Below are 15,490 nucleotides of genomic sequence, written 5' to 3'. Positions count from 1 at the left end.
GATTCTGCAGACAATCCCGGAGGCAATCCAGAGATCGTACCAGAGGAGGAGCAACATGTTCAGCGACAGCTGAAGGCTGGCGAGCGTGTGCTTACAAAGGTTATAAAGGAGAAAAATACTCTCCAGGACGCGAACATCCGACTGGACGTCGAATTAAAGGATGTCTGGGCCCAGCTTGATGACTCCGTAAAGGAGAATAAGAGGCTTCGACACGGCATATTCAGTAAGTGCTCTGACGAACCACTATAAAGTTCGGCGAAGAAGCGTGCTAACAGAATTATGTCTGTAGGCATGCTGCAGGTCGTCCCGAAGAGGAGATGCCTGGATCTGCAGGCGATCTTCGGCCGGAGCTCTCACAACTGCACGAACAAGTTAGGCAGGTGATGCGGGGCATTGCCCAAGCCTTGTGGCCATCCGCCTCCCTGCCAGGAGGCATGGGGGAGCTTGTGGAGATGCTCAAGGGAGCACGGTGGTGCTTCTGATTATGGAAGATATCAGCCTTCCGACAAGGTGCGAGGGAAGCCTGGGCCATGGTGAAGACGCGATATACCAAGGTTGACCCGAACCACATGGCCAAGGTCAGACCTGTAGGATCAGATGGGAAAGAGATCCCTGTAAGTCTGGTATATGACCAGGTAGCATTAGCCGCTAAGTATTCCCAACGGGACTGTAGGCTAGACAGCCTGTTGGATGGTATAGAAGAAGAATTTAGTCAGTCTAAGTGACTTTTGTACTTCGAAGGACACATTTGTCCCTAGCCGGATTGTAAATCATTTTTCCTGGACGACCTTTTTGCTTCAGCCTCTGGACACGACGATCCGGAGTGTATCCGAATACCCGCTCAGTTATGAAAAAACCGGGGCACGCGTGGAAACCAGGCGTAGGGGTCATAAGTGCTTGAACAGACAAGTACCCAACTAGTTATGTTATATTACATGGGTAGTAAGAAACATCTTCCAGGGAGAATAGTTCCATTAAGGGTTCCTTTCCCTGGGTGCGCATGCATTAATGTGCATGTCCGAACTGCGAAAAATAACGCGGGATATAAGCATCTGAGGGCACATTTTGTAATAGGTAAAAGACATCTTTTGTTCACCGACCGAATATTCCCTTAAGAACGCTAGCTTTCGGCTTCACCCAGTTTGAGGTACACATTCAGCTGACCTGGCTGTAACAATCGCAGAGTTTCTCCTCTTATGCCCTAGCCGAATTAACGGGAATGTAGGGCATAAACACAAGAGCCAGGCAACCCAGCTTGGCCAAAACTTAAGTCATATCGATGCATATAATGGTGGAAAAAGGCACATATGGGGAAATGACGCATATGTGGTGGGCATAAAGCCCAGAAGGTAACTATATTAAGCTTCTGTATAAGAAGCCCCCAGGTATATTGAGCATGCATAGCGCGGCATGAGTGTGCGGTCAAAGCGTACTTGAAGCTTTTAAAGCTATATATAAAAAGGAGAGAGAGAGAGACGATAAAATTTAAAAGGGAAGACGGAGGTAAGGAGACAAACACAGAGTTCGGCACTAGGCATAGAATCTTCGGAGTCTGGACGCGTTCCATGGGTTCGGCTCGAGTCGATTGTCTGATGCATCACCGCAGGCGGTACGCACCTCCAGTGAGAACTTTGTCACTGATGAAGGGACCCTCCCACTTGGGCTTGAGCTTGTCCTTTTTCTTCTCTGGTAGGCGTAGAACGAGTTCGCCAATGTTATAAGTTTTGGCCCGCACTTCTCTGCTTTGATACCTTCGAGCCTGCTGTTGATAGAATGTGGAACGGGCCTTTGCAACGTCACGCTCCTCCTCCAGGGCATCTAAGCTGTCCTGCCGATCCAGCTCAGCTTCTCTCTCTTCGTACATGCGCAATCTAGGTGAGTCATGGATGATATTGCAGGGTAGCATTGCCTCTGCACCGTACACCATAAAAAATGGTGTGTATCCGGTTGTGCAATTTGGCGTGGTCCGCAGCCCCCATAGTACGGAGTCAAGCTCCTCGACCCAGTGCGTATCTGATTCCTTCAAGGATCGCACTAGTCTGGGTTTAATGCCGCTCATAATAAGACCATTTGCTCGTTCGACTTGACCGTTTGTTTGGGGGTGATAGACGCAGGCATAGTCAAGTTTTATGCCCATTTTGCTGCACCAGGCTTTCACCTCATTGGCTGTAAAGTTTGAGCCGTTGTTGGTGATGATGCTGTGGGGGACACCGTAGCGGTGTACGACCCCGGATATAAAGTCTATCACTGGTCCGGATTCGGCCGTTTTAACTGGTTTGGCTTCTATCCATTTGGTGAATTTATCGACCATGACCAACAAGTATTTCTTCTTATGGCTTCCTCCTTTAAGGGGTCCAACCATATCGAGCCCCCAGACCGCAAAGGGCCAAGTTATGGGGATTGTTTGGAGGGCGGTGGGTGGCATATGGCTTTGATTTGCAAAAAGCTGGCAACCGACGCAATGTTGGACAAGGTCTTGTGCGTCTGCCCGGGCTGCCGTCCAGTAGAAACCTATACGGAAGGCCTTGCTTACGAGCGCCCGAGCTGCGGCATGGTGGCCGCCAAGTCCGGCATGAATTTTGGCCAGGAGCTGCCGTCCTTCCTCTTCGGAGATGCACCTTTGGAGCACTCCGGTCGCGCTTTTCTTATAAAGCTCTCCCTCGTGGACTTTGTAGGCTTTAGAGTGCCGCACAATGCAGCATGCCTCATTTTGGTCCTCCGGGAGTTCCTACCTATTTAAGTAGGCTAGGAAGGGTTCCGTCCACGGGGCGATGACCGCCATAATCACGTGGGCCAAAGGTGCGATTTCGGTAGCGGAGCCTCCGATTACATTAGATTGTTCAGTATCTGGGGTTGTATGCGGATCCGGACTGGTATACCGGTCTCCCCTTCCCATACCACGGATGGCTTGAACAGCCTTTCCAAAAAAATATTTGGTGGGACGGGGTCGCGTTTAGCGCCGATGTGGGCGAGAATATCCACCGCTTAATTGTTTTCTCGAACCACATGGTGGAATTCGAGCCCCTCGAATCGAGATGATATTTTGAGAACGGCATTGCGGTAGGCCGCCATTTTCGGGTCTTTGGCGTCAAAGTCTCCATTTATTTGAGATATTGCGAGATTTGAATCCCCACGTACTTCTAGGCATTGAATACCCATGGAGACTGCCATCCGAAGACCATGCAATAATGCCTCATACTCGGCTGCATTGTTGGAATCTGTGTAGAGTATTTGGAGTATGTATTGGACTGTATCTCCGGTGGGGGACGTCAGGACGACGCCAGCCCCTAGACCAGCTAGCATGTTAGAGTCGTCAAAGTGCATGATCCAATTGGAGTACGCGCCGTACTCTTTAGGGAGTTCGGCTTCTGTCCATTCGGTGATGAAGTCAGCCAGTACTTGCGACTTAATGGCTCGCCATGGTTTGTATGTTATGTCGAACGGGAGGAGCTCGATAGCCCATTTAGCAATCCGGCCCATGGCATCATGGTTATTTATTATGTCATTGAGTGGTACTTCGGAGGCCACCGTGATTGAACACTCTTGAAAGTAGTGTTGTAGCTTTCGGGATGCCATGAAGACCGCGTATGCTATCTTCTGATAGTGTGGGTACCATGACTTCCATGGAGTGAGGACAGTGGATACGTAGTATACGGGCTTTTGTAGTAGGAATTTATGTCCATCTGTCTCTCGTTCGACGACGAGCACTGCGCTTACAACCTGGTGTGTTGCAGCTATGTATAGTAGCATGGGTTCGCCGACTTTTGGCGCTGCCAGGATTGGATTGGTGGCCAAGAGGGCTTTTATTTCTTCCAGCCCAGCCATAGTTGCATCCGTCCACTCAAAGTGTTTGGTGCGTCGAAGAAGGCGATAAAGAGGTAGTGCCTTTTCTCCTAATCGGGAGATAAAGCGGCTTAGGGCGGCCACGCATCCAGTTAATTTCTGGATTTGCTTGAGGTCTGTTGGGGTAGCCAACTATGACAGAGCTTGGATTTTAGCCGGGTTTGCTTCGTTTCCTCTATTGGAAACAATGAAGCCCAAGAGCTCTCCGGCTGGTACGCCGAAAACGCATTTTTCCGGGTTGAGCTTGATGTCATATGTTCGTAGGTTGTCGAACGTAAGCCTCAAGTCGTCTATTAATGATTCGACATGTCTGGTTTTGATGACCACATCGTCTACATAAGCCTCCACTATTTTGCCGATTTGTGTTTCCAGGCATGTCTGAATCATGCGTTGATAGGTTGCACCGGTGTTTTTGTGCCCGAAAGGCATGGTGTTAAAACAGAAAGGGCCGTATGGAGTGATAAATGCCGTTGCGGCTTGAACGGACTCCGCCATCTTGATTTGATGGTATCCGGAGTATGCGTCAAGGAAACACAATGAGTCGTGTCCTGTGGTAGCGTCGATAATTTGATCGATGCGGGGGAGGGGGAAGGGATCCTTAGGGCAAGCCTTATTGAGGTCTTTGAAATTGATGCATAGGCGCCAGGATTTGTCCTTCTTTGGTACCATCACCAGGTTTGCTAGCTAGTCCGGATGTTTTATTTCTCTGATGAATCTGGCTTTGAGTAGCTTGGCTAGCTCCTCTCCCATGGCTTGTCGCTTGGGTTCTGAAAAGCACCGAAGAGTCTGCTTGACCGGATTGTATCCTTTTAGTATATTTAGGCTATGTTTGGCCAGCCTGCGCGGGATACCTGGCATGTCTGAAGGATGCCAGGCGAAGATGTCCCAATTCTCGCGCAGGAACTCTCATAGTGCGGCGTCTATTGTGGGGTTCAGTTGTGCCCCAATTGATGTTGTTTTTGAAGGATCCGTTGGGTGGACCTGGAATTTGACTATTTCGTCTGCTAGTTTAAAAGAGGTGGACTTGGGTCGTTTGTCGAGTATCACGTGTCCCTGTCCATTGGGGAGCACAGCGCAGTTAACTCTTCGGCCGTGAGGGCTTCGGATAATGCCTCCAGGGCTAGTGCGGCGGTTTTATTTTCAGCGCGGAGTGCTATGTCCGGATCACCGGCTAGAGTGATAATTCCATTGGGCCCCGGCATCTTGAGCTTCATGTACCTGTAATGGGGTATAGCTTGGAAGCTTGTGAATGCATCCCGTCCTAAAAGGGTGTGGTATCACTGCTAAACGGGGCCACTTGGAATGTGATTTCTTCAGACCTATAATTCTCCGGAGTGCCGAATACTACATCCAGTGTTTTTTCCCGCGCATCGTGCCTCCCGACTAGGGATGATTCCTCTGAAGGTTGTGCTGCTTTGCTCAATGCGGCTCTTATCTATTTCCATTTTGTTAAGAGTTTCCTCATAGATGAGGTTTAATCTGTTGCCGCCGTCCATGAGCACTTTAGTTAGTCAGAATCCGTCCCCAATTGGACTAAGGACCAAAGCAGCTGGTGCTCGGACTGTTCGGAATTGAGGTTCGTTGCTGGCATTGAAGGTTATGGCCGATCGTTCGACGGGTTTGTTGCTGCGACGTGGCAGATTTCGGCGAGGCTGCGGAGCGCTCGCTTGCGCCTGTTGTTTGAGGCGAAAGTCTCGAAGACTGTCGGTACTGTATTGTTATTTTCTGCAGGATGGTGCTCTGCGGTATTGTTGATGAGAATGTATTCGCCGCTCTTGGCCACCTACCAGAGTAGCAACATGCTCTAAGGCTGTGTGTTGGTATGATACCGGGTGTGCTGTGAATTTTGCGTGGCCTGTTGAGCCATCCCTCCAGTACGGTTCCACGCCCTATAGAGGGCTTTGGATTCTTTGTAATTGGGTTGGGCGACTTGTGAGAGCGCACCCTTTTAGTTCGGACGAGGGGTTTAGTTAGGGCCGGAGGATCCCAGAATTTTGTTTGGGTTTTCCAGGCGCTTTCCATCGCACAGTACTTCTGTACTATGGTTGCCAAGTCGGCAAAGTGTGCTATGTCACGGCGACTTATGGCATTGAGAATTCCCTTGTCCGTGCAATTTTTGCAAAAGAATGAGATTGCGTCTTTCTCGTGACAGTCCTTAACCTTGCTCATTACAAGGAGGAATCTTGCCCAAAAATGGCGTACTGTCTCTTGGGGCTCTTGTCTGATGTGGGAGAGATCACTTGTGTCTGGGTGGGTGGGTAGACTTAAGTCCATATCCTGACCCAATCTGAGACCCAGGGGCAAAGGAGCTCCTGAGTTTGCCAGTCCGAGCTCCCGGATGTTGCCCAATATTTGTGGCCCGTTGCTCGATTCTAAGTTCGAAGCGTGGGTCACTTCCTCCCATAGACGGGTATCCGCCTCGAAGAGCTCGGGAATCCGGACATAGTTCGTCCTCAAAATAGAGGAAGAATTGATGTTTTATTCCTCCACCACCGCTATCTGATGGGTGATCGGCGGAGAGTTAATCTCCCTTAGGTCGGGTTTAAGCCCGATCCGATCATAGTCCATAGCGACTCCTAGGGCAGCGATGCAATCTAAGAGCTCGTTTAGGGAGGAGAGCTCCATTGGATCCATCTGCTCGGTGAATTCTGGGCTGACGTGGAGGCTGTTCTTGATGACCTGAGAAGTCATCGTCGGTGTGGCGGCCGAACGGGCGGCCATGATGAAACCGCCCAGCTGGAGAGTTTGGCCTACAACCAGGGATCCTCCAGAGGTGATGTTGTCCTTGACAACAAGGCGAGCCATCAAGCCTTATAGCGACGGCATAGTGGAACTCTCAATGAAAGCACCAATGTCGGTGTCAAAACCGGTGGATCTCGGGTAGGGGGTCCCGAACTGTGCGTCTAAGGCTAATGGTAACAGGAGGCAGGGGACACGATGTTTTACCCAGGTTCGGGCCCTCTCGATGCAGGTAATACCCTACTTCCTGCTTGATTGATCTTGATGATATGAGTATTACAAGAGTTGATCTACCACGAGATCGTAGAGGCTAAACCCTAGAAGCTAGCCTATGATTATGATTGTTGTTGTCCTACGGACTAAACTCTCTGGTTTATATAGACACCGGAGGGGGCTAGGGTTACAAAGAGTCGGTTTACAAAGAAGGAGATCTACATATCCGAATTGCCAAGTGTGCCTTCCATGCAAAGGAGAGTCCCATTCGGACACGGGACGAAGTCTTCAATCTTGTATCTTCATAGTCCAACAGTCCGGCCAAAGTATATAGTCCGGTTGTCCGAGGACCCCTTAATCCAGGACTCCCTCAGTCCCCAATACACCAAATACAATGGTAATTTGTATAGGTGCACTAGTTCGGCGAAGAGATGGTGATACAAGTGTAATATGGATAGTAGATATTGGTTTTTGTAATAAGAACAATAAAAAACAACAAGGTAGAAATTGATAAAACGGAGCACAAACATTATTGCAATGCTTGAAAATGAGGCCTAGGGTCCGTACTTTCACTAGTGCAATCTCTCAAGAATGCTAATATACTTGGATCTTATAACCACCCCTCAACGTGCAACGAATAATCACTCCAAAGTTCCTATATACCGGAGAACATAAGAAGAAATCATTTGTAGGGTACGAAACCACCTCGAAGCTATTATTTTCGATCGATCTATCCAAGAGTTCGTACTAAAATAACACCAAATATTTCAGATTCATAATACTCAATCCAACACAAAGAACCTAAAAGAGTACCCCAAGATTTCTACCGGAGAAACAAATACGAGAACGTGCATCAACCCCTATGCGTAGATTACCCCAATGTCAGCTTGGGAATCTGCGAGTTGAGTGCCAAAACATATATCAAGTGAATCAAAATAATACCCCATTGTCACCACGGGTATTCATATGCGAGACATATATCAAGTGCTCTCAAATCCATAAAAGTATTCAATCCGATAAAACAAAATCTCAAAGGGAAAACTCAGTTCATCACAATAAGATAGAGAGGGGAAAGCACCATATGATCCGACTATATTAAAAAGCCAGCGATACATCAAGATCATGACATCTCAAGAACATGAGAGAGAGAAAGAGAGAGAGATTGAGATAGATTAAACACATAGTTACTGGAACAAACCCTCAGCCCCAAGGGTGGACTACTCCCTCCTCATTGTGGCGGTCGTCGAGATGCTGAAGATGGCCACTGGTGATGATTCCCGCTCCGGCGGAGTGTCGGAACAGGGTCTAGATTGGTTTCTCATGGCTACTGAGCCTTGCAACGGCAGAACTTATGATCTAGGGTCTCCCTAAGGGTTTTTGGAATATTTGGCATTTATAGGGCGAAGAGGAGGTGCGGGAGACCACTGAGGTGGGCACAACCCACCTGGGCGCGCCTGGGCGCCCAGGCGCTCCCTGGTGGGTTATGCCTCCCTCGGGGCACCCCCCCCCCAGGTGCTGCTCTGGCCCATTGGATGTCTTCTGGTCCATAAAAAATCCACAAAAAGTTTTGCGGTGTTTGGACTCTGTTTAATAATGATTTCCCGCGGTGTAAAAAACAAGCAAAAAACAGCAACTGGCAATGGGCACTGGGTCAATAGGTTAGTCCCAAAATATGATATAAAGTTGCTATAAAATGATTGTGAAACATCCAAGAATGGTAATATATTAGCATGAATACTTCATAAATTGTAGATACGTTGGAGACGTATCACCTTGCTATTTTTTATTGTTACTATTACAAAAACTAACATCTACTATCATTACTACACTTTTCATTACCATCTCTTCGCCGAACTAGTGCGCCTATACAAATTACCATTGTATTTGGTGTGTTGGGGACACAAGAGACTCTTTGTCATTTGGTTGCAGGGTTGTTTGAGAGACTATCTTCATCATACGCCTCCCATAGATTGATAAACCTTAGGTCATCCACTTGAGGGAGAATTGCTACTGTCCTACAAAATTCTGCGCTTGGAGAACACGTGTCTACAAGAATAAAGTTGCGTAGTAGACATCAAGCTCTTTTCTGGCACCGTTGCCGAGGAGGTGAGTGCTTGAAGGTATATCTTTAGGTCTTGCAATTGAATCTTTTAGTTTCTTGTTTTATCACTAGTTTGGTTTATAAAAATAAAACTACAAAAACTGGAATTGAGGTTGCATCATATTGTTCATCTTTATAATGTCTTTCGGGAAAATGATGGAAAGGAAAATATTGCTCAATTGATAGAAGAAGAATTCTATAAAATGTTTGACAAAAAAATCTTTGAATTATGAGCATGATTGCAATGTTGTTGGTATGAACTCTTTGAATATCCATGATGCTAGTGATATTCAAAGTCATAAGCTTGGGGATGCTATGTTTGATGAAGATGCTATTTTTAGTCCCCCAAGATTTGATGTGCAAATTTGTTATAATGGTAGCATGCCTCCTATCTATGATGATTATGATGATGAAATGTATGCTATAGAGAATAATGATAACCATGAAACTTGTCATCATGATTTTAATGCTTAAATTGATCATGCCAATCAAGTATCTCCTGATAGTTATTTTGTTGAATTTGCTCCACTACTATTCATGAGAATAAATGTGCTTATGTGGAGAGTAGCAAAATTTCTATGCTTATGCATCATGAAAAGAATGCTTTATGTGATAATTATATTGTTGAATTCATTCATGATGCCACTGAAAATTATTATGAGAGAGGAACATATGCTTTTACATATCTCAATGATATCAAGTTTCCTCTCTATGTGTTGAAAGTTTTGAAGTTGCACTTGTTTTGCCTTCCTATGGTAGTTGATTCTTTCTCCCATAAATTATTTTCTCACAAAATCCCTATGCATATTAGACATAAATGTGCTAGTCATATGCTTCATGATGCTCTCTTTATGTTTCTATTCTTATCTTTTATGTGAGCATCATTGAAATCATCATGCCTAGCTAAAAATGCATTGAAGTTGCACTTGTTTTTACAGGTGATAGATATACAAATTCCCTATGTTGTCCTAATTTTTCAGAATTTTTGGAGTAGCAGAAGTATGGTTGTTTTCCAGATCATTACAGATTGTTCTGTTTTCAGTGCATAGTTTGCTTGTTTCCTACTCCCTCCATCCCATAATATAAGAACATTTTTGGCAATAGTGTAGTGTTAAAAACGTTCTTATATTTTGGGATAGAGGGAGTAGTTTCTATGGCTTATATTTCTCAATATAAATTGTGGAAATGATAAGGTACAGTAGGCATTGTGTGAGAACAATTATGAATCTTGTCTTTGACAGTACCAAAGTGAATGGTTTGCTCTTTATCATACTAACCTATCTCATGAAGTTCCGTTAAGTTTTGTGTGATTGAAGTTTTCAAGTTTTGGGTGAGATGACGATATGAGGAGAATAAAGAGTGAAAAGACACTAAGCTTGGGGATGCCCCAGGCACCCCATGGTGATATTCAAGGAAAATCCAAGCAACTAAGCTTGGGGATGCCCCGGAGGGCGTCCCCTCTTTCGTCTCCAACAATATTTGTAACCACATTTAGAGCTATATTTTCATTCGTCACATGATATGAGTTTTGCTTGGAGCGTCATTTTATTTTGTTAGAATTTGCTTGTTGTTATTTACAATAATGTTCTGCATCTTTTATTTCAATAAAAGTGGCAAGGGTAGCCTTTGCCATGCTTATTTTGCAAGTATATGAGTTGCTGTTTCAAAACAGAAAGTTTGTCGTTGTTGCAAAAATTACTGAGAAAAGTCAGAATGTGATAAAATGTTGAAACTTTTTACAAAATAAGCTCTAATAAATTTTCTATAGTGTGTTAAATTTTCAGAATTTTTTGAGTTAAATAAGTATGGATACTTCTTCATCCATTACAGATTGTCCTGTTTTGGCAGATTGTTGTTATGTCTGTGATACGTCTCCAACGTATCTATAATTTTTTTTATTATTTCATGCTATTATATTATCTATCTTAAATGTTTTTTATGCATATATATGCTATTTTATATAATTTTTGGGACTAACCTATCAACCTAGTGAAGGAAATATGCCCTAGAGGCAATAATAAAGTTCTTATTTATATTTCCTTATATCATGATAAATGTTTATTATTCATGCTAGAATTGTATTAACCGGAAACTTAGTACATGTGTGAATACATAGACAAACAGAGTGTCACTAGTATGCCTCTACTTGACTAGCTCGTTGAATCAAAGATGGCTAAGTTTCCTAGCCATAGACATGAGTTATCATTTGATTAACAGGATCACATCATTAGAGAATGATGTGATTGACTTGACCCATTCCGTTAGCTTAGCACTTGATCATTTAGTATATTGCTATTGCTTTCTTCATGACTTATACATGTTCCTATGACTATGAGACTATGCAACTCCCGAATACCGGAGAAACACTTTGTGTGCTACCAAACATCACAACATAACTGGGTGATTATAAAGGTGCTCTATAGGTGTCTCTGATGGTACATGTTGAGTTGGCATAGATCAAGATTAGGATTTTTCACTCCGATTGTCGGAGAGGTATCTCTGGGCCCTCTCGGTTATGCACATCACTATAAGCCTTGCAAGCAATGTGACTAATGAGTTAGTTGTGGGATGATGCATTACGGAATGAGGAAAGAGACTTACCGGTAACGAGATTGAACTAGGTATTGAGATACCGAGATCGAATCTCGGGCAAGTAACATACCGATGACAAAGGGAACAACGTATGTTCTTATGCGGTTTGACCGATAAAGATCTTCGTAGAGTATGTGGGAGCCAATATGAACATCCAGATTCTGCTATTGGTTATTGACCGGAGACGTGTCTCGGTCATGTCTACATAGTTCTCGAACCCGTAGGGTATGCACGCTTAACGTTCGGTGATGATCGGTATTATGAGTTTATGTGTTTTTGATGTACCGAAGATAGTTCGGAGTCCCGGATGTGATCGCGAACATGACGAGGAGTCTCGAAATGGTCGAGACATAAAGATTAATATATTGGACGGCTATATTCGGACACCGGAAGTGTTCCGGGTGATTTCGGAGAAAACCAGAGTGCCGGAGGGTTACCGGAACCCCCCCTCCCCCCACCACCCCCCCCACCCCCCGCCCCGGGGAACTAATGGGCCACATGGGCCTTAGTGGAGAGAGAGGGCCGGCCAGGGCAGGCCGCGCGCCCCCTCCCCCTCTGTTTCGAATTGGACTAGGGAAGGGGGCGGCGCCCCCCTTTCCTTCTCCCTCTCCTCCTTCCTTTCCCCCTTCTAGTAGGACTAGGAAAGGGGAGTCCTACTCCTACTAGGAGGAGGAGAACTCCTCTCTTGGTGCGCCCCAAGGGCCGGCCGGCCTCCCCCCTTGATCCTTTATATACGGGGCCAGGGGGGCACCCTAGAACACACAAGTTGATCATTGATCCCTTAGCCGCATGCGGTGCCCCCCTCCACCATAATCCACCTCGGTCATATTGTCGTAGTGCTTAGGCGAAGCCCTGCGCTGGTAGCTTCATCATCACCGTCATCACGCCGTCGTGCTAACGAAGCTCTCCCTCGACACTCTGCTGGATCGTGAGTTCGTGGGACGTCACCGAGCCGAACGTGTGCAGATCGCGAAGGTGTCGTACTTTCGGTACTAGGATCGGTCAATCGTGAAGACGTATGACTACATCAACTGCGTTGTCATAATGCTTCCGCTTACAGTCTACGAGGGTACGTGGACTACACTCTCCCCTCTCGTTGTTGTGCATCGCCATGATCTTGCGTGTGCATAGGAATTTTTTTTGAAATTACTACGTTCCCCAACAGTGGCATCCGAGCCAGGTTTATGTGTAGATGTTATAGGCACAAGTTTAACACAAGTGAGTTGTGGGCTATAATAGTCATACTGCTTACCAGCATGTCATACTTTGATGAGAAAATTCCTTATATAACACTATTTTAAATATTGTTTCCCTATTTGACACTAGAAATTTCTTTCTTCCCTATCTAATACCGTGTCTAAATTTTATTCCCTTTACAACACTTCCGTCCATTTTAAGCCTTAACGGTGTTAAATGACATCTGAAAAGTCCTATTTGCCCCTTATGGAGTATGTGACCAAAATTTAACCCCACTAGATGAAGCTTATATGAATGACCGATCCCCAATTACTAAATTATAAAGTAATCAATTATTAGTCTTTGACAATGATAGAGCAGAAGAATAAAAGACGTACATGATTGAAGCTAAAACGGAAGAACATAAGTAGGTACTTGACCTCCTAGGTGACCGAGTAATTAAACAATGATTAGTTGGTTAGTATGTGCATGTGGCAGAATATTAGGGCCAGTTTGTGGCTCGTCTGTGTGTGTGGATGCTATGTAAGAAATGTAATCAGTTTGGTTGTATTAATGAGAGGAAGTGAAAAATGTAGGATATGTGTTTCCACTGGGAGAGAAGGCAAAGCTAGTTCTTTCCTAGGTGAAATGTACTCCCCCATAAAGAAATATAAGAACATTGCTTAATAAAATAATACTCTCTTCGTTCCAAAATAAGTGTCTTGAGCTTAGTACAAATTTGTACTAGAGCTAATACAAAATTAAGACACTTATTTTGGGGCAGAGGGAGTATAAGCCAACAGCTAAATACTCCACTGGGAGTAGCTGGCTTTGCCACTGCCGGAAAGTACGCTTACGTATTTGAATACCATGCGCTGGACGGCCACGTACACATACATCTATGCATATCTAAATACCTGTATGTACCCAGCTAAAGTAGAGGAGCTCATAAAGGTAATGGGCATGTCTCATGTAATAAGATATGTACACATACACCTAACCTACGGGTGGGCAGCTCGCATCAACAGAAACTCACACACAAGAAGGAGACGTCCCTGCAGTGGCACGTACAAAAGAGCTACCAGAAGCACTCGATCGATTTTCCATAGAAATTGGCTCACACCGTCACACGCATAGCAAAACGAGTTGGCTGGATACACACATACACGTAAAATTTTGGTCACATATCACATGAGGGGCAAATAGGTCTTTCGATGTATAATTTAACACCATTAAGGCTTAAAATGGACGAAAGTGCTATAAAGGGCATAAAATTTAGACTCAGAGTTAAATAAGGAATGAAAAGTTTCTCAGTGTTAAATAAGGCAATAAATTTTAAGACAGTGTTAAATAAGGAATTCTCTCTACTTTGATTCGGCTGTATTGTTGGATGAAGCGGCCCGGACCGACATTACGCGTACGCTTACGCGAGACTGGTTCTACCGACGTGCTTCGCACACAGGTGGCTGGCGGGTGTCAGTTTCTCCAACTTTAGTTGAATCGAGTGTGGCTACGTCCGGTCCTTGTTGAAGGTTAAAACATCACATACTTGACGAAAAATCGTTGTGGTTTTGATGCGTAGGTAAGAACGGTTCTTGCTCATCCCGTAGCAGCCACGTAAAACTTGCAACAACAAAGTAGAGGACGTCTAACTTGTTTTTGCAGGGCATGTTGTGATGTGATATGGTCAAGACATGATGCTAAATTTTATTGTATGAGATGATCATGTTTTGTAACAGAGTTATCGGCAACTAGCAGGAACCATATGGTTGTCGCTTTATTGTATGAAATGCAATGGCCGTGTAATTGCTTTACTTTATCACTAAGCGATAGCGATAGTCGTAAAAGCAATAGTTGGCGAGATGACAACGATGCTATGATGGAGATCAAGGTGTCGCGCCGGTGACGATGGTGATCATGATGGTGCTTTGGAGATGGAGATCAAAGGAAGAAGATGATGATGGCCATATCATATCACTTATATTGATTGCATGTGATGTTTATCCTTTATGCATCTTATTTTGCTTAGTTCGACAGTAGCATTATAAGATGATCTCTCACTAAATTTCAAGGTACAAGTGTTCTCCCTTGAGTATGCACCGTTGCAAAAGTTCGTCGTGCCGAGACACCACGTGATGATCGGGTGTGATAAGCTCTACATTCACATATAACGGGTGCAAGCTAGTTTTGCACACGCGGAATACTCGGGTTAAACTTGACAAGCTTAGCATGTGCAGATATGGCCTCGGAACACTGGAGACCGAAAGGTCGAGCGTGAATCATATAGTAGATATGATCAACATAGTGATATTCACCGTTGAAAACTACTCCATCTCATGTGATGATCGGACATGGTTTAGTTGATTTGGATCACATGATCATTTAGATGACTAGAGGGATGACTATCTAAGTGGGAGTTCTTAACCAATATGATTAATTGAACTTTAATTTATCATGAACTTAGTCCTAATAGTATTTCCATAACTATGTTGTAGATCAATACCTGGCGATGTAACTCCCCGTTTATTTTGATATGTTCCTAGAGAAAAACTATGTTGAAAGATGAGAGTAGCAATGATGCGGACTAGGTCCGTGATCTGAGGATTATCCTCATTGCTGCACAGAAGAATTATGTCCTTGATGCACCGCTATAGGTGACAGACCTATTGCAGGAGCAGATGCAGACATTATGAACGTTTGACAAGATCGGTATGATGACTACTTCATAGTTTAGTGCACCATGCTTTACGGCTTAGAACCGGGACTTCAAAAATGTTTTGAACTCCACAAAGCATATAAGATGTTCCAAGAGTTGAAATTGGTACC

Source organism: Triticum dicoccoides, chromosome 6B, assembly GCF_002162155.2.
Source record: "Triticum dicoccoides isolate Atlit2015 ecotype Zavitan chromosome 6B, WEW_v2.0, whole genome shotgun sequence".
NCBI classification, from domain to species: Eukaryota; Viridiplantae; Streptophyta; class Magnoliopsida; order Poales; family Poaceae; genus Triticum; species Triticum dicoccoides.
Note: the sequence above shows the minus strand (reverse complement) of the source record.